The 25,378-nt window shown below is 32.3% G+C and overlaps 1 long non-coding RNA gene across 1 annotated transcript in view; it reads left to right on the forward strand.

Moving 5' to 3' along the window:
* The window catches only part of LOC129529876 (uncharacterized), a 105,883-nt gene that overhangs the window by 26,471 nt on the left and 54,034 nt on the right, over positions 1-25,378 (forward strand). The gene's annotated exons all lie outside the window — the stretch shown is intronic.

The following is a 25,378-nucleotide window of genomic DNA, read 5'->3' on the forward strand; positions in this document are numbered from 1 at the left end:
AAGTTTTAGGAATATTCTCTCCTTTTTCCAGTGTCCCAGGTACAATGACTGAAGCTAAGTTCATAAACATTACCTCATATATCATCCAAGTTGAGCTAATAATGGCCCTCTGCCCAAATTTGCTCTATGCTTTGGTAAACAGGGAGAACTGTACACCACAAAAACTAATATGCAACTGTACACCACAAAAACTAATATGTATATTAGGAAGTTGCAAGTACCATTTTTAAGTCAAATATCAAAGGTTAACATACAGGCATAAGAATGAAAGAGATAGGCAGGGTAGAGAATAAATAAGAGATAAAAACAGGAAACTAGGACTTGAGCCTTGAGCATTGGCCCCAAATAGGTTCTGAGTCCCAACTGCTTGCTTGACTTTGAGTATAACTTCCCGATGAGGTTCTCCTTTTTGCCTAAATTAACTCAAATACATTATTTTATTACATATGCATATGAAAAAAGAGATAACTAAGACAAACATAGTATCATTTATCCTTGGAACATTTTCGAGCTCCTTATCTGTGCTAGACATGAGAATAGGTGCTGAGATGGGAAGACTATTCCCTCTTTCAAGTGCCTCAAAGTCTAGATGTTACTTGCAGGACAATGTGGCCAGTTCTGTGAGAGAGATGTAGTCAGATTGTATTTGGAACAAAGAACAAGGATAATTAACACAAACTGGAATTGGATATTGAATTCCAGGTTTAATATGTTAATTGAGAATTTGTGGGTTGAACCATTTCACTAGGCATGCTTGGCCTTTGGAATAGTTTGTAATTAATTATTTTATTATAATACTAGCTTAGTGTCAGAAGAATTATATATAATTCAACACCCTTTATAGAAAGTAAAATTAATCTGAGATTACAGAAAAGTTTAAATACTAAACTGAGTACATTATTTATCCTAATATAAGAAACTGTGTTTTATCATTTTACTAATTTAGTTTACACTTCCAAATGTATTCAGTCTTTATACCCATTTACGGGTGTGTGTATTGAGGTTTTTTTTACAATTTTACACGTCAAGAGTTTTGTCCTTCATGGAGCCAATTCCCAGGCTCCTGAGCTATTAAAAAAGAAAATTCCTCATGGGAATTAAACCAGGTAGGGTTGGTCTTATCTAGAGGCAAACTTAGACGCTATTAAATGTGTATCAGTGAATAGACAAAGGGTTAACTAGGATAGTTAGCCAGGTAACAACAAGACGAACGGGTACATTAGACTTTTTGATGGCATTAACTCAAGTGGCACTTGAATATCAAGTTGGAGGTGGCCGAGGTCCCATGAAACTCTTGGAAAACAGATGATGCTTGAACATTTTCTTGATTCCGCCACCTTCATATAAGTGACATTTCCTTTTCTGAGAATTACCTGTTAAGACATTTTGCCTTTTTTCTTATCATATTTCTTTATATTTTTATATTGTTTTACAAATGTCTTTCAATATACTTATTAATGACCCCTTTACATTTATGTCTTGCAGTATATTCTAATTGTAAATTTGTTACTTTTTAAAAAACCACATTTAATATCTCTTGATGTATAGAATTTTGAAAATATAATTTAATAAAACATATCTACATTTTTCTTTATGGTTTTTGCTTTCCATTTATATGTATATATTATTTATAAAATCTGTTTAATTTGAGATCTTAAAAATATACACTGATACTTAACTTAAAATGTTTTAAAATTCTAAAATGCCAACTTTTATATAGAGGATTTCTGTATAAATGTATGTCTCAGTTCTAGTCTTTTTATTCTATTATTTTGATCTATCTCACCAAACATGACCACCCTATTATAGTGCTATAATTTTAAAATGTAAATTAATATGTATGAGAAACCATTTTTTCTACATTTTTATTCTATTTAAGTTTTGATGAAATCGTTGCTATTTATCTTCTCACATTATTTTTACATAAAGTTTTAGATACAATGTATCAATTTGTATCAAAAATTGGGATTTTAAAAACTGACATTGATTTAAATGCATATGTTGATTTGGTGAACATTAATATTTTTATGTTATTATATACCTTTTGCATAAACATGGATTATTTCTCCATTTATTAAAGATGTCTTTATTGTCTTTCTTTCTTTTTTTTTTTTTTTTTTTGAGACGGAATCTTGCTCTGTCACCCAGGCTAGAGTGCAGTGGAGCCATCTCGGCTCACTGCAAGCTCTGCCTCCTGGGTTCCTGCCATTCTCCTGCCTCAGCCTCCCGAGTAGCTGGAACTACAGGCGCCCACCACCACGCCCAGCTAATTTTTTTTTTTTTTTGTATTTTTAGAAGAGATGGGGTTTTACCGTGTTAGCCAGGATGGTCTTTCAATAGCTTTGTCATATTTTTCGTAAAACCCTGCAAATCTTTAAATACATTTAATCATATATACTTTTTCTAACTTTAATTTTAAATTGTATCTTTAAAATTCACTTATTAAACTCTTCTGCTCATCTTGACATAGATATTTCAAATTTGAACATACGTTACTTTGATAAAACTAAAAATCATTTTAAAGGTTTAAACAAGTTATATCTTAATACCATTAAATTATAAATGGTGATGAAATCCATGGCTATGACATGTGGTCTCACGTAAAGAATAAATATAAATCTCATAATTGAGCCCCTAATCCAGCCTGTGGTGTTTTTGTTTTTGTTGTTGTTATTGCTGTGGTTTGTTGTTTTCCTTTATTTGCCTGGTGTCTGTTTTACTTTTGATTTTATTTTCCGAACTGAATTTTTACTCAACTTTTTCTAACAGTACAATGAATACTTTGTGCAGTGTGTGATATATGTTTCAAATTATAACAGATATATGGCTTTAATCTAAATTATGACACTATTTTATCACTCTTTTTTAAGGTAAAGCTCTTCCACAAATCTAGTTGATCTGGTGAGTGACAGAAATTCAAATACTTAGGCTTCTAGAATTCCATAAATATTCTCTTTCTGCCAATGGAATTATGTTCTGCCATATTTTCATAAAATTTTTGCTGCTTCAAGGCTGAGACACACCACTAAAATTAAAAAGATGGTGATTTTTTCTTTATATTCTTAAATACTGTAAATTTAAAAAATGATAGTTTACTTTATGTATACCAAAACAATGTCTTAAAATTAAAAATTACCATAAAAACAAGCACACATATACATATACATGCATATTTGTGTATGTATATATATGTGTATGTATATATATGTAGAAATATATTCCTTTTTGTTACATCTATGGGGATTAATAAATAATGCTGCTGTTGATAAGCCATGTAAATATTTATTTTCTATGGTCATATATTTATTTAAAATGCTCTCCTTAAAATAAGCATTCATGATAAGGTAGTTGGTAAATTTTTAATGCTGTACGATTTGACTGTTATTGACAATTCTTTCATCAATGTGCATTGGCAGTGCCTTCTGTCTTCTGCCTTCAATGTTCAACACTCTGAGGTATGTTGAATCACAAAGAGGTACAAATGGAACTGCATTATCTCCATATTGATGCACATTGGGCTGTGGTTGAAGGTAAAGGTGAAACCATGTGTTCCAGCAAGAAGCCAGATGCCCCTGTGAGAGCAGATGTATTTGTTCCTACACATTTGGGGACATTTGCCAATTCATAAATATAACGTTAATTAGATTAAACACAACACTTGAACTAAAATTCTTATAGTACAATACTGCAAACTCCAGAGCCTGCAACTCAATAACTGTAATGATCAAACTTCTACTTGAATAATGTTTTCTTAGTACATTTTCATTTGAAATTCTGACTGCAAATCCAAAACTTAGAAACTACTTTTCCTTTGAGGAGGTCAAGTGGATTTTTGTTTAATCTCAGAATGATTTTAAGAATCGTTAGTGAGACAATCAAGTTGTATATTAATATAAATGTTCAGGGTACACTATAAAACATCAAGAAGTAAGAACACAATTTACTCAGTATTTCAAGGTAATACTGCTAGGATACAAGGGAATTGGGTTTCTCATTGTTCTTGTACAGTATCCTAATCTCTTAAGACTATATATATGTATATATAAAAATATATCTGTGTATATATACTGTAAAATTAGTGACTGTTTGCTTTGACTTCTCCTAGAACATGTATACATACCATAAAGTTCAGATTTGCAGTTATTTTTTTTTTTTACATTTTTCTTATCTCCCCAAGAGCCAAATAATTATATCTTGGGATATGTAGCTAAGTTAGTGCAGAAGGTAACTGGGAGACTGGGGAATTGTCTTCCTACACATGCAAATTCCAGGGAGACATCTAGTGAAAGTACTTGGGGCTCTGTTGTTCCTGAGGATATTTTATTTACGTTTTACCTACAAAAGAACTGGAGTCAGAAAGAGATCCCTTCTGGAGAGTGGGGGTATAGGTGTCTCCTATACCTTAATAAACAGAAAAAAATTGTTTCCTCTTTTCTAGCCTGTGGAGTGTCTTGCAACTTGCCTTGGACAATTGACTAGTCTCTCATCACATCGCCATAGGAGTAACTCCCAGGGCAAAGGGAAACAGATGCACTCATCATTTACTGTGTAGTATTTAAAAACAGCCCTGTCTCTGACCCAGAACACCTAATGGACCCATTTAGGATAAAAAAATAGAAATACAGAAAATTAAAAAAACAACACAAATAAATATTTGGGTTCAAATAATTTCAACAAAGGGATTATAATTTACTGAGTGTCAGTCATTCAAAGATATTCAAATAGAATTTGAATAATGGTAATAATTACAAAAATAATATAATATCCCCAAATTTTAGTATTTATGCCAAGAACTGTGCTATACTTATTATTAGAACCTTTTATCATATGTACAACAAATCTCTATTTCGCAGAAGCAGTAACTTTTAATTTTTGGATCTAACGTGAGTCTTCAACTCCCTCAAAATGTTTTAGCTAAACATTCTTTTACATAGTGCACTACAGCTTTTTTTCTATAATGATATTCTATCTCTTCTCTTTGCTAATACTTACCAAAGTTTACCGTTATTTCATTAAAAGGTTGATTTTTAATTGAACGTCAATACCTCCCCCAAAATAATGCAAGGTCCAATAAGTAAAAACCTTATATGACTTTTATAACATTTTATTTTCATAGCTAGCACTGTGGCTTTGTCCATTCTACACTCATTATCCTTTTTGAATGAATGAATGAATATATAAACGAGACCTACAGGTATTAAATAACCTTCTCATATTCCCACAACTACCAAGAGACAAAGCAGGAATGCGAGCCTGTCTCACTACAAAGCCTGCTTCTTCATCATTTTACAAAATGGTTTTGCCCAAACATTTTGTAATCTTGGGTTTCAAATATGAGTACCATCTTAAACTCTTACTCTTTTGGCTTTCTTAGGGAGTCTAAATGACTCCCTCACTTTTTTTCTGGCAGTTTTCTATGCTAGCTATGATGTAAAAGTGTCCCATACCACCTCAGCTACTCACACATACATTTCAAGATTTTCTCCACTGGGATAGCTGACTGGAACATCAGAGGCATTCTTTGAGAATTGCAGTAGAGTTGAAGTTTTCTTCATTGGCAGTGAAGTGACAAACTGGTAATTTACATGTCTTCTGTTTTTTTCTTTCTTTTTCCTTTTTTTAAATTTCCATTTTATTGCCAAGTTTTTACTCTAAGACAGTGCAGGGGTAACATATGCTGGGCCTTGCATGTGACTTTCCCTTGGGTGTTTTCTGTTTGATTTTGCATGATGACATGGAGTTCTGGCAATGAATGACAGTGGTCCTTGGAAATATGAGAAAATGGTACAAATACTTTGCAACTAACTAAAAATCTGTGGTGTTGACATCTGCTTAATATAGGTAGTAATTTCACAAGTTGGTAGCAGACCACCTCTAAGCAGCAAGGGCATGGTGCTGCCTCTTTAAATAATTATGAAGTGTAGTGGCAAGGATATAAACTTGGAGGTTATCCAAATAGAGTCATAAAATGTGCTAATTGGTATTGAGGATTAGAATGCAGTAAAACAAAATTTACAGTGCTATTTTACAATGGAATTAACTTTTCTACTCCAAAGCCTAAAAATGCCCCTGAATATTAGGAGAAAAACGTTACTAGGTTTCAATTATTCTTGCAACTTTAAAATATTATAGGTTGTATTCATATTTAGGAATGTTATATAAGTGACTTTTAATTCACATATTTAGTTAACAGATACAAAGGAATAGTATCATTGTACAATTATTAACTATTTGAGGATTCTATCTAAATATGGAATAGTGACTTATGAAAACACTCAGAAATTACATTGAACCACTGTCATATAAATCAAAATACTGGCATAATAAATATTACAACTTTTATGTGTACATGCATACATTTTTGTCCCCCATAAAAAATGACAAAAAGATTTTAACAGATCAATAAATAGTGAATGTAATGTTAATATAATTGTAATTATATTTGTTTGCACTACATCATAGAAAAGTCTATGAGCTGAGGTTTTAAAATTATTATTAGGGTAAATTAACAAAAAACGAGAGTTAATTTTATTGTTTCACAACACATACAATTTTGAATCCATGAAATCCTGTGTTTAAAGGGAAGTTGAGAAAGATGTTTAATTAAGTATAATTTTTAAAAAGATAAGCTAAATTAAAACTGATGATAGAAAATCAATATGATTTTCATGGAATTCTACTAGATACTAATGAGAATTTAATACTTCAAATTGTCATACTAAAAATCTAATTTTACATTTGAATTAGCAATAAAAATCAAGATGATTAAAATTATAAAATCTGTGCTTCTGTAAAAAATTGAATATATTACTTCAGAAGTAATAGTAATGGGATACTTTATTCATAAATCTTAAAAGAAATACTTATTTTCAGACTGTTAGAGTTTCTGATACATAATAAACATTATATAAAACTAATTATTCATTCATTAGTAGATGGAAATTTGGGTTGTGTTCACTTTTGAGCTACTGTGAATAATGGTGCCATTAATATTTGTGAGAATATTTTTATATGGACCTATGTTTTCATTTCACTTGAGTATATAACTACGAGTGGAATTGATGGTTCATGTGGTATCTCCATATTTCACATTTTGAGAAAGTGCCAAATTGTTTTCCATTTCACAATTTTACCTTATAAAGGTTACCAGAAATTTATGAGGGCATCAAATTTTCCACATTCTCACTGGTTATCATTTGTATTTGAGTTTTAGTCATCATAGTGAGCATGAAATGATAATGTATTGTTGTTATGATTTGCATTTGCCCAATAAATAATGATGTTCATGTGATTGTCAGCTATTTATGTATTTTATTTGAGAAATGACTATTCAAACCTTTTGCTCATTTTTAAATGAGTTATTTGGCTTTTTATTATCCAGTTATAGAGTCCTTAACCTATTCTGGATAACAGTTTCTCATCAGATATCTGATTTGCAAATATTTTCTTCCACTCTATGGTTGATTTTTCACTTTCTTTATAGTATCATTTACAGCAAAAAGGTTTTAAATTTTTGATAACGTCTCTACTTTTTTCTTTGTCGTTATGACTTTGGTATCATGTCTAAGAAATCATTGCCTAATTCAAGTTCACAAATGTTTACTGCTATGCTTTCTCCTGAGAGTTTTATACATTTAGATCTCTGATCCATTTTGAGTTTATTTTTGTGCATTGTGTAAGGTATAGTTCCCACATCAGTCTTTTGCTTGTGATACCAGTTGTCCCAAGACCAGCACCTGAAAATACTACTATTTCTCCAATTGAATTTTCTTGTGAAACCAAAAGACTGGCAGCTGGTGTACATCTTTTTTCTTCAAGGCTCAAGGGTTAGCTTTTTAGAGAGAAGGGCAATCCTAATCATAAACCTGACGGAATTTGTACAAAACCTTAAAGGTAACCAATCTCTGCCTGCGTTAAATCATAGTACTTACTTTTCTTCCTTACTAATACATGACTTTTGTGGCATATTTTTTCCAGATTAGGGCACTTTTGTTTGCATTAAATACTCATTCAGGCAAATATCCTATCTTCTCAATGACTTTCTTAATGACATATGGAAACTCGTCTGTTACTCTTGGTTAGCAGGAACTGCTTCTCCTGTTATATTGACATTTTTTTCAGCCAAACCTCTTTCTAAAATTATCAAACCATCCTCTGGGATTAAATTCTCCAGCTTTAGATTCATCTTCTTTTGCTTTAACTTGTCACAGAATGACTTTGCTTTTTCTGGAATTATACTAGAGTTTATAGGTATACATTTCTTATAGCAATACTGCATCCACATTATAGCTGCAATTTTAATACAAAATAAAAAGGTATTTAGCAAAAAGAGCAAGATTTTTGTGTCTGCTAGCATAGCTGCAATGACAGCTACAAAAATTGTTTTCTTTTCCTTTTTTTTTTTTAAGTAGTCCTTATGTTGAATTCATTTCTCTTGAAAAGGTGGGCAAGTGCGTTTGTAGGCTTCAATCTACAGTACATATTAAGGAATTCAACCTTTTTTTTGTAATGTCATGACTTTTCTCTGCTTCTTGGGAGCACTTTCATCATCGCTCGTGGCACTTTATCTAGTTCTCATGGTGTTATTCAAGGTTTACAGTACTGGATTAAATAGGATGAAAGATACGTGAGAACTGTGAGAGATCACTTTTTATTGTGATAGATAATTTACTAGAGAGAGACTGATCATGCAGAGATGATTAGTGTCACGTGGTGTTTAAAGTGAATCGTCAGAGCACTTGAGCTCACTGCAGTAGCAACAGAAGTGACTATAAAATCATAGTAGTACAGGATGTACTGTAGTTAATTTATGCAGTTATAATTCAATACTGCATCTTTATGCTTGTTTACATTTCTTCTCAACCAAGAATGGTACCATGCATGATCTGTGTTTGTGTGTATAATTTTTAATAAATTATAACTTTATATAATATCTATATTTTATATTACATAAGAAAATAGACTAGTATTTACATATATTTTATGCATTCATGACATCTCAAACTTCTCAATTTTTTTGATATTTCTATGACACATGATTTTTCTATAAAAATTTTTCAAACAGCTGAAATCTCCAAAAATTTTTCTACACTTTTAAAATTTGCATATAAGTAAACCTAAATATAATAAGCTCAAGCCCCCACCTTTTGTTGCCATAGCCATAATCTCTTCCCTAATTTTTTTGATTGGCCTGTCATAAATCCTGCGAAGGCCTGCACAACATCTGGACACAGGTTTCTTTAGCAGAAGTTTATTGTTTTGGGCGTGATGGCTTTCACAGCTTTCCTGTAACAATGGCCTCTTCAACTGTGTAATGTTTCCTGAATTTCAGGTTCAAGAGTCAACTGTATACTGTATTTTGCTGTATTTTAAGTTCAACAATATAAATATAAATATATATTGCAATACTAATGCAAGTAAATATGTAATTTATTTTAAAATCATTTAAGAAAAAAGATATGTATGTATTAAAATACTGTATCTGTGATTAGTGACATAATTTTTATTGTGTGATATTTCTAAGGTTCTTTTTCCTCCATGTGTGTATATGTGTGTGAGCGTGTGCACACACATGCATATGTGTATGTAATCAAACTACTGTCTGGTGTCACTTGGTTTTAACCTGAATAAATTATTTCAGTATTCCTTATCTCTAACACTTCTAATACCAGGCTATTTCACCTTTCGATTAATTAGGGATTTCTTTATTTTGGCTTCATTTTTGAAGATAGTTTGGTAGATGAAGTATTCTTGCTAGGCATTGTTTTTTGTTAGTTTGTTTGATTGTTTTGAACTTTTTAGCACTTTGAGTATGTTATCCCTTTGCCTATTGGTCTCAATTATTTATGTGGAAATATCAGCTATGGATTTTATTTAGCACTCCTTGTATGTGGTGACTAATTTTTCTCTTTCTGCTTTCAAGATTTTCTCTTTGGCTTTTAACATTTTGACTACAGTATAATGTAGATGTTGACATATTTGCATGTGCCTTATTGAAGGCCATTGGTCTTCTTGGATGTGCAGATTAATATTTTTTATTCTATTAGAGGGTTTAGAGAAATTAATTTGAATTTTTTTCTCTAATCTTTTCTTTCTGTCTTTCCTTTTGGCGTACCATGTGTGTTGGTTCCCTTAACAGTGTTTTACATTAATCAGAGGATGTATTCATCTTTCTTAACTTGTTTACTCTGTTCTTTGGATTGTATAGTTGTTCTATATCATATTTGGTGACTTTCCTGTCAGTTCTAAACTAATTTTAAGACACTATCAAAATTTTTATTTTTGTTATCATACTTTTCAATGGTAAAATTTTCATTCCGTTCTTTCTTATAATTTATGTTTGTATTTATATTCTTTTTTACATAAGATATTGTCATCATATATTTTTACTTATACATGGTCTATTTTAGTTTTCTGATTATACTAATATGTATAAAGTCTACTTTAAAAATCTTCTTCTACCAAGCTCAACATCTGGGCCTCATCTAAAGCAACTTTTATTACCTGCTTTTTTCTGTGTATGAATCACACTTTCCTCCTTTTCATAATTTTTTGGTTGTTAAAAATCTTTACATTTTTATATTTTGTATCATTACTGTTCTGGATACTTCTCCTCCCCCTCCCCATGAAGGTTAATGTTTTTGCTGCTACAGTTTTTGTTTGCTTTGCCTTTTATTTATTTGCTTAATGGTTTTGCATAACTCAGTATGCAAAATTTGTTCTTCCACAAATACGAAGTCCTTGATACCTCTGTTTAAATTCTGTTTTTGTTTTATGTTTTACCTAGCAGTCACTGTGGGTCAATGTAAGATACATATTGATGAAGGGTTATATCTAAGACCCTTTGGTTCATTCTTTCCATTTTATTTTTACTAGTTGTACTGTATCTACACTGTTAGAGTATATAGCCATCATATTCTTTATTGTATTCCCCATAACCTTTAATTTTCTTAGATCTGTGGGAAAATGTGTATTTAATTCTCACTATTAGTATTTTGTGCTTAAGTATTTCCAGGCCTTATATGTTTCTCTAGTAGATTAGTGATGAAAGACCCATGGAAAGAATACTTCCTGAGCTCTTGTATGGTCATCACATATATTTTTAGTAATGTTTATACACAAAGCTTATCATGAGGATTAAAATTCTTGTTCTACATTAATTTATCCACGGATGTATAAATAGTGCTACATTGTCTTGTAGCACAAAATATTGCTATGAAAAACTATAATGAATTAAATTTACTTATCTTTTAATGGCCTGACTGTAATCCCCGAACATCGAAAATAATTGTCTTTTTTATTATTTAAGAGTATTTTAGATAATTAAAATAATAATTTTTAAAACTTAAGTTTTCAAAACTAATTTTTATACAAATATTAATATTTTTATCACAAAATATTCAGACTGATTTTCCCCTCATATGTTCTTCCAATTGGTAGTTTCAGGTTCTTCTCATTTCAGTAAAATTTTTCAATTGTTGCCTTTATGTTTGCTCATATTGTATTGCTTTTGGCATCTTTGTTTTTCCAGAGGTGTGTGATCTTCTCTATGATTCCCACCTCCTAGTATTCATTTTCTTATTTAATCCTATCTGCTTGAGTATGGGTGAGGTTTGTGATGTACATCTAACAAATACATGGCAAAGGTGATGAGATATCATTCCCATCATTTTATTTATTATATTATATTAATTGTATTGTATTATATTTCTATTCTATTCTATTGCAATAAGGATGAAATGTCATTACATTATATAAGGAACCCTCTTACTAGTAGATTTACCTTGGAATCTTTGAAGAAGCAAGTTTCTTTGAATCCTACAGCCACAAGGAAATAAATTCTACAAACAGCTTGAGTGAGCTTGGAAACAGACCCTTTCCCAGCCAATCCTTTAATTGAGAAACTAGCTACATCTAATACCTTGATTGGATTCTTGCACAAGTCCTGCACAGGACCAGCTGAGCAATGCCCACACTTCTGACACAAAAAAAAACTGTAAGATAGTAAGTGTATGTTGTTTCAATTCTCTAAATTTGTTATGCAGTATAGATTACTTTCGGCAGGATAGGTAAGAAGCTTTTATTAAACATATGCTGTGTTAATTCTGCCTGCCTTCAGTAACTTCGTCTTTTTAAAAAATGTTTTAAATATCTAGAAACATCTTATATATATATATATATATATATCTTAAATCATTATTCATTGTTTCATTATTTGCTATTGCATTTCTTATAACTTGGTGTTTATTTATGAAATATATCTATTACTTTAGATATAAATATTTTCTCTTCTAACAATTCTTGCAAAAATCTTTCATTTTTTCAAATGATCTCATTAATCCTTTTTTCTAATTATGATTTATACTGTTTTGATTTTTCATAGCTTCTATGAATTATTTTATGTAATTAATTATTTTTAACTTGCTTTAAAATATCAAAACAAAGTTCTGTTTATTTGCAGGCATCTTATTTGGCATGTATTTATGGTCTGAATTGACATTAGTCTGCACTTATTTCATTTTTTAAAATAATGTTTATGGGATTCATTTCAATCTATGTTGCTCAGGATGAACTAAGAGTTTTCCAGTACTTTTGAAATAGTATTTAGGGCAGCTTTTCTAATTTCAAAAATCTACAACTCTCTCTTCTATTGTTTTCTCGAAGTGTTGATGAATACAGTGTTCTCTTCTCTGAGTTCACTGACTGTATCACTTATAAATTTTCATCTTGACGTTCTCCTTTTAATGCTTCTATTGTGCTGTCTTGCTCAATCTATATTCTATTTTTAGCAGTTTCTCCTCCATGTAGATCTTTGTCCTGGAAGGGAGGCTTAGTTGGTTAGGTAGATTCTGTGCTCCTGTGGTCCTCTGCTCATCTGCACCTGTTCTCATTGGGAAATCCTTGCCCAAGTTTTGCTGCCATTCCCAGATTGGTGTGCCAAAGTTTCCTGTGGGTATGTGTTGAAATATATGTCATTTTAGGACATTCAGGACTGTTGAAAATTCCTTTCTCTTGCTTTATCTTTGACTTCTTCCTGCGCAGTTGCTGATCACACACAGTACACAGAGCTGTCAGTTTGCCCACTGACTCTTGACTCTTATTTTTGGCTTTGTGGTCATTATGTTCCTGATACATGTTTTCCGTTTCTGTGAAAGTTTGTGTCTGAGCATGTTTCACTTGCTATCTTAGTTTCTCTGTCTGTTACACATTTGATCTAACAAATTACTTCAAACTTGGTGACTTAAAACAAGAGAAATTTATTATCTCACAGATATGAAAGGAAAGCCACAAATCCAAAATCAATGTGTGAGTGAGGTTGTGTTCCCTCCAGAGGCTCTATGGAAAATTGAATTGTTTGCCTTTTCCAGCTTCTGGTCACTGTCTGTGTTCCTTGACTTGTGACTGCTCACCAACCTCATTTTACAGAATCTTCTAAATTATGTTATTTGAGAACATAAATCATATGTTATGATTTTTACTCTTTTGCAGGTTTAATAGCTTCAACATATTCATCACTCAGGGGATAATGTTTAATAAATAATCATTAAGCTCTACGAATGTAATTGTCAATGAGTTCTTATAAAATATCGAGCTAGAACCCATGGAGTTTTCAAATTAAGAAAGAATGCCTTATTTCTGTGTCATAGTTGTTTCTCTTATTAACCTAATTTCCTAAATTCCTTGGATATGAATATCAATCAATACAGTTCATATGGTTTCAAAAATTGTGGGTAGTGGGAATTAGGGTGCATGTCATGCTTAAGTACAGGCCTATGCAAAATTCCTAAGGGCTTCCTCATCTATTCCTCTAGGAATATGGAGAGTTTCTAAATGAGACAAGGTACAAGTAGAGCTCACAGTCATTCATAAATTACCCTACTTTATCAAAGTGAATATCGATTTTCCTGTGTTTATATTTGAACTCGATCCCAAAGTTATCATGGCTGTTTGAAAACTTAAAATATTATATTGTATTTGCTAGTGTAGCTTCAATACATTTGAAATGTTAGTCTCTGGTTTTCAGGGTATAGCGAACAGATATAATTTATTTAACTTTCTCCCATTTTTCCCACCTGCCTATAAAAAAATGGGAAGGGAGGCTCCAAGAGTTTCTTCTTAAAGTGAATGTGTTACAAAGATCATTTGGATTAGAGACTATGATTTTGAAATTAATATCGTATAAATATTTTGTGTCATACACTTCTTTATATCAGATTTCCTGCCAAGATGGCTAGTAAAATATTCTATAAGAGAAACACTGTATGTTAATTACATAATGATTATTACAAACATAAACATGCATTGCTTATACTTAGTTTTATTAATCTTTTCTTTTTTTTCCTGTGTTTTATTCATGAGCTAGGTTATCGCTAAGGGCAATAAATACTAACAGAATAAAAGTAATTAATTGAAGGTATTATCTTGAATACATATAATGTCTTTGTCTAAGTAAATGTTTAAAGTGAATCTTATCAAATTCATTTTAATTAATTTAATATTTATGTACTTCCATTGTGCTATAAGTACCTACAAAACACTTGATAAGAAAAAAGTAACAGATTTGGCACTTGTTCTTGTGGTATCAAAATTATGTAACTATTTGAGGCTATTACCTCTATTGCTTGTACATATGTCTAATTTACTAAAGGAAATAATTAAAATCAATAGGTAATATAATACACCCAATTCTTAAGGAATATATTTTAGGAATAACAAACAAAAATCAGTAGCAATTTATGTATGTCAAGACCAAACAAACTTAAAAGAAATCAAGAAAGCAACCTCAACTACAATAGCTATAAAAATAAAAAATACCTGGAAATAAATGTAACCTAAGTAGTAAAAGATCTCTGCAAGGAAAACTATGAAACACCAATGAAAGAAATTTAAAAAGATGCAAAAAAATGGAAAGTTATCCCATGCTCATGGATTTGAAAAATTAATGTTATTAAATAATGTCAATACTGGCCAGGCACCGTGGCTCACACCTGTAATTCCAGCACTTTGGGAGGCCAAGGTGGGTGGATCTCCTGACGTCAGGAGTTTGAGACCAGCCTGGCTAACATTGCGAAACCCCATGTCTACTAAAAACACAAAAATTAGCCAGACATGGTGGTGGGTGCCTGTAATCCCAGCTACTTGAGCAGCTGAGGCAGGAGAATCGCTTGAACCTAGGAGGCGGAGGTTGCAGTGAGTCAAGATTGCAGCATTTGCACTCCAGCCTGGGTGACAAGAGTGAAACTCCTTCTCAAAAGAAAAAAAAGTCAATACTACACAAAATGATCTAGCATCAGTGGGATCCCTGCTGTATTATCAATTATAATTTTTAATATTAATATTCAATATTCTTCACAGAAATAAAAAAGCCAAATTTCACATGAAACCACAAAAGACCCCAAATAGACATAGCAATCATATGCAAAAAAAAAAAAAAAAAAAAAAAAAGCTAGAGGCATCACACTACCTGACTTCAAAATATACTAAAAAGCTATGGTAACCAAAACAGCATGGCATTGACATTAAAAGAGATACACAGAGAAGCAGAACATAATGGAGAACCTAGAAATAAACCCACATATTCACAGCCAGCTCATTTTCAACAAAGACACCAAAAACATACTTAAGCAAAAGCGTAGTATTTTCAATAAATGATGCTTAAAAAAACTGGATAACCATATGCCAAAAAAAAATGAAGCAAGACACCTATCTCTCATCATACACAAAAATTAACTTAAAATGGATGAAACACTTAAATATAGGACTTGAAACTATTAAAGTACTAGAAGAAAACATTGGTAAAACATTTTAGGATATTGTAAGTAAAGAATTTGTGTAAGACCTCAAAAGGACAGACAAAAAAATAGACAAATGACATTACTTTGAGCTAAAATGCTCAGGACAGCAAAGGAAACAATCAATAATGTTAAGAAACAACATCACAGAATGGGAGAAAATGTTTGCAAGTTACCCATCTGAAGTGGCATTAATAACTAGAATATATAAGGAATTCAACCAACTCACTAGGAAGTAATAATAATAATAATTCTGTTTTAAAATGGGTAAAGTGTATGAATAGATATTTCTTAAAAGAAAACATACAAATAGTCAGCAGGTATATGAAAACTGTTCAACATCACTCATCATCAGGAAAATGCAGGTCAAAATCACAGTGAGATATTATTTCACTTCAGTTGAAATGGCTTTTATCAAAATGTTTTATGTAATAGATATCTCAATTAGCCTGATTTGGTAATTATGAAGTGCACTCACATATCAAAATATCACAATTACCCCAAATTATGTGCAATTATTATGCATCAATGAAAAACTATATTCTGTTAATATTAGATGGTTAAATGCAGCAGATGAGAAGCTATTTAAGAGTATATATAGGTTTTCCCATTCCTACTCTTGATGTATTTCTAACATTAATGGAGAAATGACAGAGGTAGAGAATTGTTAGGCAATACAAACTGTGTTACTTCAGTGACATTTTCAAATGCATTAGTTGTGGGTAAATTTATTAAATGACCTAATATTTGTATTAGTCCATTCTCACACTGCTGATAAGACATATTTGAGACTGGGCAATTTACAAAAGAATGAGAGGTTTAATGGACTTAAGTTCCACATGGCTGGGGAGGCTTCACAATCATGGTGGAAGGCAAGGAGGAACAAGTCCCATCTTACATGGATGACAGCAGGCAAAGAGAGAGAGCTTGTAAAGGGAAACTCCCCTTATTTAAAACCACCAGACCTGGTGAGACTTATTTACTATCATGAGAACAGCACAGGACAGACCCACCCCCATTAGTCAATTATCCCCCACTGGATCCCTCCCACAACACATAGAAATTCAAGATGAGATTTGAGTGGGAACACAGCCAAACCGTACAAGTATTCAATGTCAGTTATCACTGCCTCATAAGCAAAATAGGGATATTTTTGGAACTTGATAGAGCTATAGAATTCTAATTATTTACAATGTATCTTATTATTTCCTTGTTTTTAGGAACAAAACACATTTAATTTTTTAGCTGAAAGTTTGCTAGTTAGAAGTAATAATCACTAACACAAGAGTAATGGCAGTAACATAATCACTTGAAAAATAAAGAAGATTTGGAGAACTAAGTGAAAACAAAGTGTTATTAACTCAGAGAGAAAATGATTTTAATATCCCTGTAGTGAGCATATGGTTTAATTATATGCCTTTGAATCATTCAGATGCTGATACTACAATCTCACAATAAATAAAATATAGATGTATTTTATTTTATATTTATTTAGGTTTTACTTAAAATATGGATATAGAAAATCAAGTTCTGAAAAAAAATCCCAAATGTGTCTCAGTATAATAAATTTATTCCAACTTAAGAAAATATAAAATATTGTTCAAGATTATGACAGACACAGGTGGTATTTAATTCCAGTTAAATTATTCTCTCTATAAGAAATAAAGTCTTCCAAAGCTAAATTTCCCATAGGGTTTTCTTGAAAGAAGATTTGTACAAGGTATATATAGTTAAAAATATTACTAGTTGAACGTGTAAAGTAATGATTTATTTGCTGAGAAAAAAACACATTAGTTTTTATTATGACTTAAATGGTGAAATGAGATTTGGAAGCCCTTTGCGTTTCTATTAGACAGATTGATATAAAGTTGGTTATGAAGTAACTTATTCATATTTTAATCTCATTTTCATATACTTAATTGTACCTTAAAGTTACAATCTAGTACTATTGATAAATCTGGCAATTTAGTCAATTGTGGAGAGTATTATTTTTAACCATTCTAAATGAAAACGCAGATCTTGGAGTTAGACCAAATCTAAAACCTATTCCATTACTTTAAGGGACATCTATATTGTCACATTCGGAATTTATCTATACATCTTACAAAACCGTCTTTGAGGGAATTGCTTTTTTCCAACTTAAGCTACAGGATTCTAGTGGGGACTGCTAATTAGTTTACATTACATCTCTGGACACATGAGTAGCCGTATGATTTGATTGGGGCCACCCAAAATTCTTATCCAGTACCTTTCAATTCTTATCCATACTAAACTAAAGAAAAAAGAATTCATCCACTTGTTAGTGAAGCTGGAAAAATGTAAGTCTGGCAGCCATCAGTGCCCATGATTCAGGCTTAGGTTAAAAAGACAGCATGATAAAAACCAAACCAGGGGAAAACAGAAAAGAAATGAAAATAAGAGAATCATATTTTATTTATTTATTTATCTATTTATTTACTTATTTATTTATTTTGAGACAAAGTCTTGCTCTGTCACCCAGGCTGTAGAGCAGTGGCATGATCTTGGCTCACTGCAAGCTCTGCCTTCCGGGTTCAAGAAAGTCTCCTACCTCAGCCTCCCGAGTAGCTGGGATTACAGGTGCATGCCACCATGCCCGGCTAATTTCTGTAGTTTTTTAGTGGAGACAGGGTTTCACCATGTTGGCCAGGCTAGTCTTGAACTCCTTGCCTTGTGATCCGCCCACCTCAGCCTCCCAAAGTTCTGGGATTACAGGCGTGAGCCACCGTTCCCTGCCAAGAATCATATTTTAATTCCACTGAGCAAAGGAATCTATGCCCCTACCCTTCCTCCCATTGATTATGCAAGTTAATAATTGTTTCCGAATGTATTTTTTGTTTTAAGTTGGTTAAAGTTTAGTTTCTTTCTCTTTACAACATGTGACTTCTGACAAAAAACTTAATGTCTCACTCTTTCACTTATACAATTATTGTAATATTTGAATCAGTAAACCTGTTTTCCTTTTTTTTCATCTGTTTCGGCTCTCAGAAAACTTGATTCTTTGAAGTAACAGAAAATTTGGCTCAAACTGGCCCAAATAATTGGAGTGTCTTTGGATCACTGCAGATTCCAGAGGAGGGCTGCTTCAAATAGATAATCCAGCAGCTCAATTACATCATTGAAATTCCATTTTCTTCTTTTTTCTACTCCAATCTTCATAGGGTCAGTTTCATCCAAAAAAAAAAATCTTGTTACTGGTTGTAGCATTCTTTTTTTTCATGTGCAGTAGAGAAAAAAAATGTATCATCATCTGTGAATTTTCTTAATAAAGGTCTGAAAGTCCTATCTCTACTTTTGTAATTCATTTTTCTCATATTAAGTTATTCTGTATACATAAAATATCCTTTTCACATGAATTAAAAAAAATAGTTAAAAATCAGTTTTCCGGCCGGGCGCGGTGGCTCACGCCTGTAATCCCAGCACTTTGGGAGGCCGAGGCGGGCGGATCACGAGGTCAGGAGATCGAGACCATCCTGGCTAACACAGTGAAACCCCGTCTCTACTAAAAAATACAAAAAATTAGCCTGGCGTGGTGGCGGGTGCCTGTAGTCCCAGCTACGCGGGAGGCTGAGGCAGGAGAATGGCGGGAATCCGGGAGGCGGAGCTTGCAGTGAGCCGAGATCGGGCCACTGCACTCCAGCCTGGGCGACAGAGCGAGACTCCGTCTCAAAAAAAAAAAAAAAAAAAAAAAAAAAAAAATCAGTTTTCCACCACAGATTATTTCTTTAGGTCACAAACTAAATTCAGAAAACCAAGCTCTGAGGTAGAGTGGATGAGATGTGCTGTTGTTTTGTCCTTCATCATCTGCCTCACTTACGTGCTTTCATAATTTTTTGAAGGGGGAGTAAAATACTGTAATAATGGAAATTTTTTAGCCTTTAAAACATGTAACTTTTTGTTAGTTACCTCAATTGCTATAGCAGTCAACAATATGCTCAATAAATTGCCAAATCATCTGGTCAAAAATATAAAATTGCCAGTTGACTTTTTCTTTGTTTCTAAAGCATTAGTATGCTTTTCTCAATTGTTTAAGTTATCTCAATATTTTGATATCATATTTAGTTCAATGTGTGGTGAAGAGAAAGATGCATCATCCAAATAACCCTTTAAGAGAGACTTGCTGTTCCAGCTATCAGCAGACTGCTTTCAGATCTCAGCTCTTCAGGCCTTGCCTCAGGTAAAGAAAATTACCTTGTAGAAGGGCACACCCTCATCCAATGACCAATTAAGGTGGATACATAAAGGGTTAATAATTTCGGTGAAACATGGGACATCTCTAATGGCCACATATTTTTCAAAGCTGTCTGTGATGTTGGCTGAATCTGCACTGAGCCTGTACTGATCAAGGGAACCATAACAAAAGTTTGGATAGAAAAATATTTACTGATATGTGAACTTTCTCCCAAAATACATGATTTAAATAGCTGGTAAAGACTCCTGGAGATAATGAAAACTGACTACATAAAAACATGATGGTTCTTGGGCCAGTTTCTGTACTCCATTCACTTTCCAAATTCAGAATCTACTGACAGAAAAGGAGCTAGGTCCCCTGGAAGAAGAATGCAGCACCACCATTGAGAGTATGCCACTAATGAATACCCAGTGCTTGCACAAACATATCTATGGTTATTTACTTGAGTGCCTTCACAGGGCAAAATAAAATAAATATTTGGAGGCCTGTTGGACACACAGACAGACCTAATCATTGCTTTAGTATTAGTGGCACATACTAAGTATGGCAATCCCAATTATACATTTAGGGATTGTAAAAATGACCACCAGGTAGGCTGATGGCTTTAGTAGATCCACAATAAGCTGAAGCTTAAGCAGAAATCAATTGAGTCATGAATCCACCTAGTGGTCAATTTCACAATCCCTAAATAATAATTGGTATTGGCATACTTAGTATTTGCCATATCTCCCAAATTGATGACTTGATCTGTTGGGTAAGATCTCTCACAGTCCAGAAAGTAAAATGAAGGCATGGAAAACGCTACTCTGCCAATATAGTAAATAGAAACCAATAATGCATCCTGGGACAGACAACATAAATTAATACGGATTTGAAGGATTTAGAGATGATGGTTTCCATCATATCTCCATTTGATTCACAGGTCTGGCCCATCCAGAAACCAGATGGATCCTGGAGGTTATCACCAACTCAGACAGGCAGCAGCACTCACTGCTGGGATAGCTAGGTATTGTTTGCTAGAACAGATTGTTAAGGACTTGGGTGTGGAAAAGCAGCTTTGATTTGGTGAGTGCATTTGTTTGTATTATTATCAGAAAGGAGAATAATTAGAAACAATTCTTATTTACATGGAATATGTAATAATGCAGATGTACAGTTTTGTCCCAGGGCTGTATTATCTCTTTCGATCTCCATCATTTTAGAGTACCAAGAAATCTGGACAATATGGTTATTCCACACAGTGTCAGATTGAACAACTATATCATATTACTAAAGTTGAGTAATCAAGAAATACCAGCTGGGCACAGTGGCTCATGTCTGTAATCCCAGCACTTTGGGAGGCTGAGGTGGGCGGGTCACAAGCTCAGGAGTTCGAGACCAGCCTGACCAACATAGAGAAACCCCGTCTCTACTAAAAATACAAAATTAGCCATGAGTGGTGACACAGGCTTGTAATCCCAGCACTTTGGGAGGCCGAGGAAGGAGTATCGCTTGAACCCGGGTGGTGGAGGTTGCGTGAGCCAGGATGCACCACTGCACTCCAGCCTGGGCAACAAGAATGAAACTCGGTCTCAAAAAAAAAAAAAAAAAAGAAAAAGAAAAGAAAGAAATACATAGCACAATAGAGGCCCTAGTAATGCAAATTAATTCACAGAGAGTGAGATAAACTATATGAAGATCAGCATCCTGACACATCGCATTTAGTGGAAGTAAACAGCATTTTTTTCAAGCTCCATAATCATATAGATGATAAACAGACATCCTTAAATTTGAATGTAATGCACATATATTTGAAAAATTAAGTTTCAAGAGAGAATGCTTTGTAAGGGAGCAAAAATAACTTGAAATAACAATATTTGCATAATTTGCTATTGTTGTTCTAAACAGAACATTAAGATCTGATCTCTTTGGTTCTTAAATGAGTCTCTATTGAATTACACATTCTAATGACTTAGAAACATAGATTCTTTTAGCAGTTGAATTTGATTGCTTGTGGTATTAATCAATGTATGAAATCAACTTTAAATTTTATATAATTAGAATTGCTTGAAGGAATAGCATTGTTAGAATTAAAGATTTTCCAAAAAGAAAATAATTAAACTGTTAAAATATTTGGCAAAAAAATTAACATAGTGAATTATTCTAACTTTGCTGGTATTATATGATTTGATGACAGCTTTTGTGCATGATAGAAATAATAGACTAATATATGTAGAATATACACTTTTAAAAACGTAATTATTGTCAGTTTGATTAGCTAGGCTAATCTCAGAAAACAATAAGGTTGATAATTTAAATGAAAACAATTCCCAAATAATTAATATTTTGCTTTCCAAAGTAGCTTTTCCTTGCAGATTTAACATTCCAATTATTCTTTCTACCCTTAAGGTAAAATTAAAACTAATTTATAATTGAGTTCAAATGACTTCACCATTAACCTATTTTTAACTTATTTATTTGAAAATATTTTTCTGTTTATTTTATTTTTACCTATCTTCAAACATACAGCATATCCCACTTTTTGCCATACTTATTAACACAAAAATGTATTTTTATCTTACTGTTAAAAAATGTTCTAATGACCTCAATATTCTTCCATTATTCCATTGGTGGGCAAAACTATCATTTTTTAAAAAAACTTTACACGTAACTAAAAAGAAAGCAAGTAAATTATAAGATTAAAATTTCAAGAGTATTTTTTTTCAATTATATGAAAATATTCAAGTTTAAGTATTTCCTCTTAAAAGCGAATGCTACTGGGATTATTTTCTTTTCTTTTCTTTTTTTTTTTTTTTTTTGAGATGGAGTCTCGCTCTGTCACCCAGACTGGAGTGCAATGGCACCATCTCAGCTCACTGTAACCTCCACCTCCTGGGTTCAAGCGATTCTCTTGCTTCAGCCTCCCCGAGTAGCTGGGATAACAGGTGCCCACCACCACACCTGGCTAATTTTTGTATTTTTAGTAGAGACGGAGTTTCACCATGCTGGCCGGGCTGGTCTCAAACTCCTGACCTTGTGATCTGCCTGCCTTGGCCTCCCAAAGTGCTGGGATTACAGCTATGAGCCAGCACATCTGGCCACTACTGGGATTTTTTATGCATTATATTTTTCAGAATATACTTTGGCAATTTCTTATAGAATTGAGAGCATCAAAAGTATTTTTTTGAAGAGTGTTTACCACATATTACATATTATAAAAATGTAAAGTAATATAAATGTGCATTCTAATTGCTATATAGTTTTCTAAATTGATAGCAATTAAGTAAAACATATTTTCATTATCTAATTTGAGTTGTACTTAATGTGTGATCTTTAAATTATGAAGCATTTATTTGAAAAGAGAAGAGACATAATCTAAGAAATTTTTCTGAACACATGAAATGCTTTTCTTAATAATTTATTTTAAGAAAGGGAAACAACAAAAACAAAAACAAAAAAAAACCCTACAAATACAGAGTTAAGATCAGATTTCCTTTACGGTTTCCTAGAAACTCCAAGGGTCTATAATTGAAACTGTTAGTGGTATTAATTTTATTGTATTTATATATATAATTATATATGGTACAATAAATTTTTATATATATATAAAATGCCCAATGAATTTTATATATATATATAAAATGCCAATAAAATAAATAAGAAAATTTATTTTCTTAAATAATTTAATTTCAAGAAAATATAACTTTACAAAAATAATGGCAATTCTAGTGTTTCATAGTCTTTAATTTTCTTCTATTTTCCTACTGTAGGTGGATTAAAACTCCAATTAAGTACTTTGCAGTGTGTAGTGCAAAAAGTCATGGGTGAACGGATTTTTAAAAATTTTCATTTTGTCTACAATTAATTATGACTTTTATTTACAAATTTATTATTTTTGCACTTCAAGAAAATCATTTTAGAATTTTTATGTTTTGCATGATATAAATTTTGTTTATTTTTATTATGGGACAACAATAATTTGTAAGTATCGTATCACTCCCATTTGTGGATGGCTGATTACTTTTTTTTTTTTGAGGCTGAGTTTCGCTTTTGTGGCCCAGGCTGGAATGCAATGGCAGGAGCTCCACTCACTGCAACCTCCATCTCCCGGGCTCCAGCAATTCTCCTGCCTCAGCCTCCCGAGTAGCTGGGATTACAGGCGCCTGCCACCAAGCCTGGCTAATTTTTGTATTTTTAGTGGAGACAGAATTTCACCATGTTGGCCAGGCTAGACTTGAACTCCTGGCCTCAAGTGATCTGCCGGTCTCCAAAGTGCTGAGATTACAAGTGTGAGCCACCATGCCTGGCCAGCTGACTACTTTCTAAAGAAACAATGTAACCTGGATCTATTCTCAACTAATTTTAACCTGTTGTACTTAAGAAGCAGGGGAAAGGACAACCCTACAAACCTGGAACAAGGTTTTTAGCAAAAGTGAGCTTACAGCTAGCTATCTTTTTAAAGTACTTGTTGGAAACTCAGAATTTAAACAACTATTGAATGTTGTCATTGGGCATTTTATATATATATATATATATATAAAATTTATTGTACCATATATAATTATATATATAAATACAATAAAATTAATACCACTAACAGTTTCAATTATAGACCCTTGGAGTTTCTAGGAAATCGTAAAGGAAATCTGATCTTAACTCTGTATTTGTAGGGTTTTTTTTTTGTTTTTGTTTTTGTTGTTTCCCTTTCTTCACATTCTAATAGAACACCTTCCATTATAACAAAAGCACCCTTTGAACAATCTTTCTATTATAATTTGGACCATTATGACTCATAAAGATGCTACTAATTGACCTACAAATTAAGCAAAATAAAATATTTTCAAATAACGATCTGCAAATAGTTTAAAAATCATATTTTATATTTATTTCCTTAAAAGTGAGTAAACTGAAGTTTGGTTTCCTAGAATAAAATAATTTAGAAAGAAAAATGTGAGGTATCTGTGATATAGTAATCATCTTTTTGTTTCATTTGAATTGCATGTCATAATTATTTAAATACTTCAATTCAACTATATGCCTAAAATAACTTTCAGTCAAATTAAATACACAGATTATCAGATATATATTGCTAAAAATAGCAGTTTTAAAAACAATAATGTACAGGCTTTGTGGGAAAGCAGGAAATTTGTTTTTCAAAGGTATTTATGTTTATCATAAATATTCTGCCAGTTTGAAAAAATTAGAATTCTAATCAGAAAAACAAGGTAAATATTTTAGAAATTGAATAATTAAAGTTGACTGCAGTAATGAGCTAGCCTTTACCCTTGTAGAGCAAATTAAATGAAAGGAGAATACACAGCTTCTTGCATTTTGGTGCTACATTAAGTATTTCCTTATACTCTTTGAGAGCAGCTTGAAATCAAATAAATAGGTCACT

Source organism: Gorilla gorilla, chromosome 1, assembly GCF_029281585.2.
Source record: "Gorilla gorilla gorilla isolate KB3781 chromosome 1, NHGRI_mGorGor1-v2.1_pri, whole genome shotgun sequence".
NCBI lineage: Eukaryota > Metazoa > Chordata > Mammalia > Primates > Hominidae > Gorilla > Gorilla gorilla.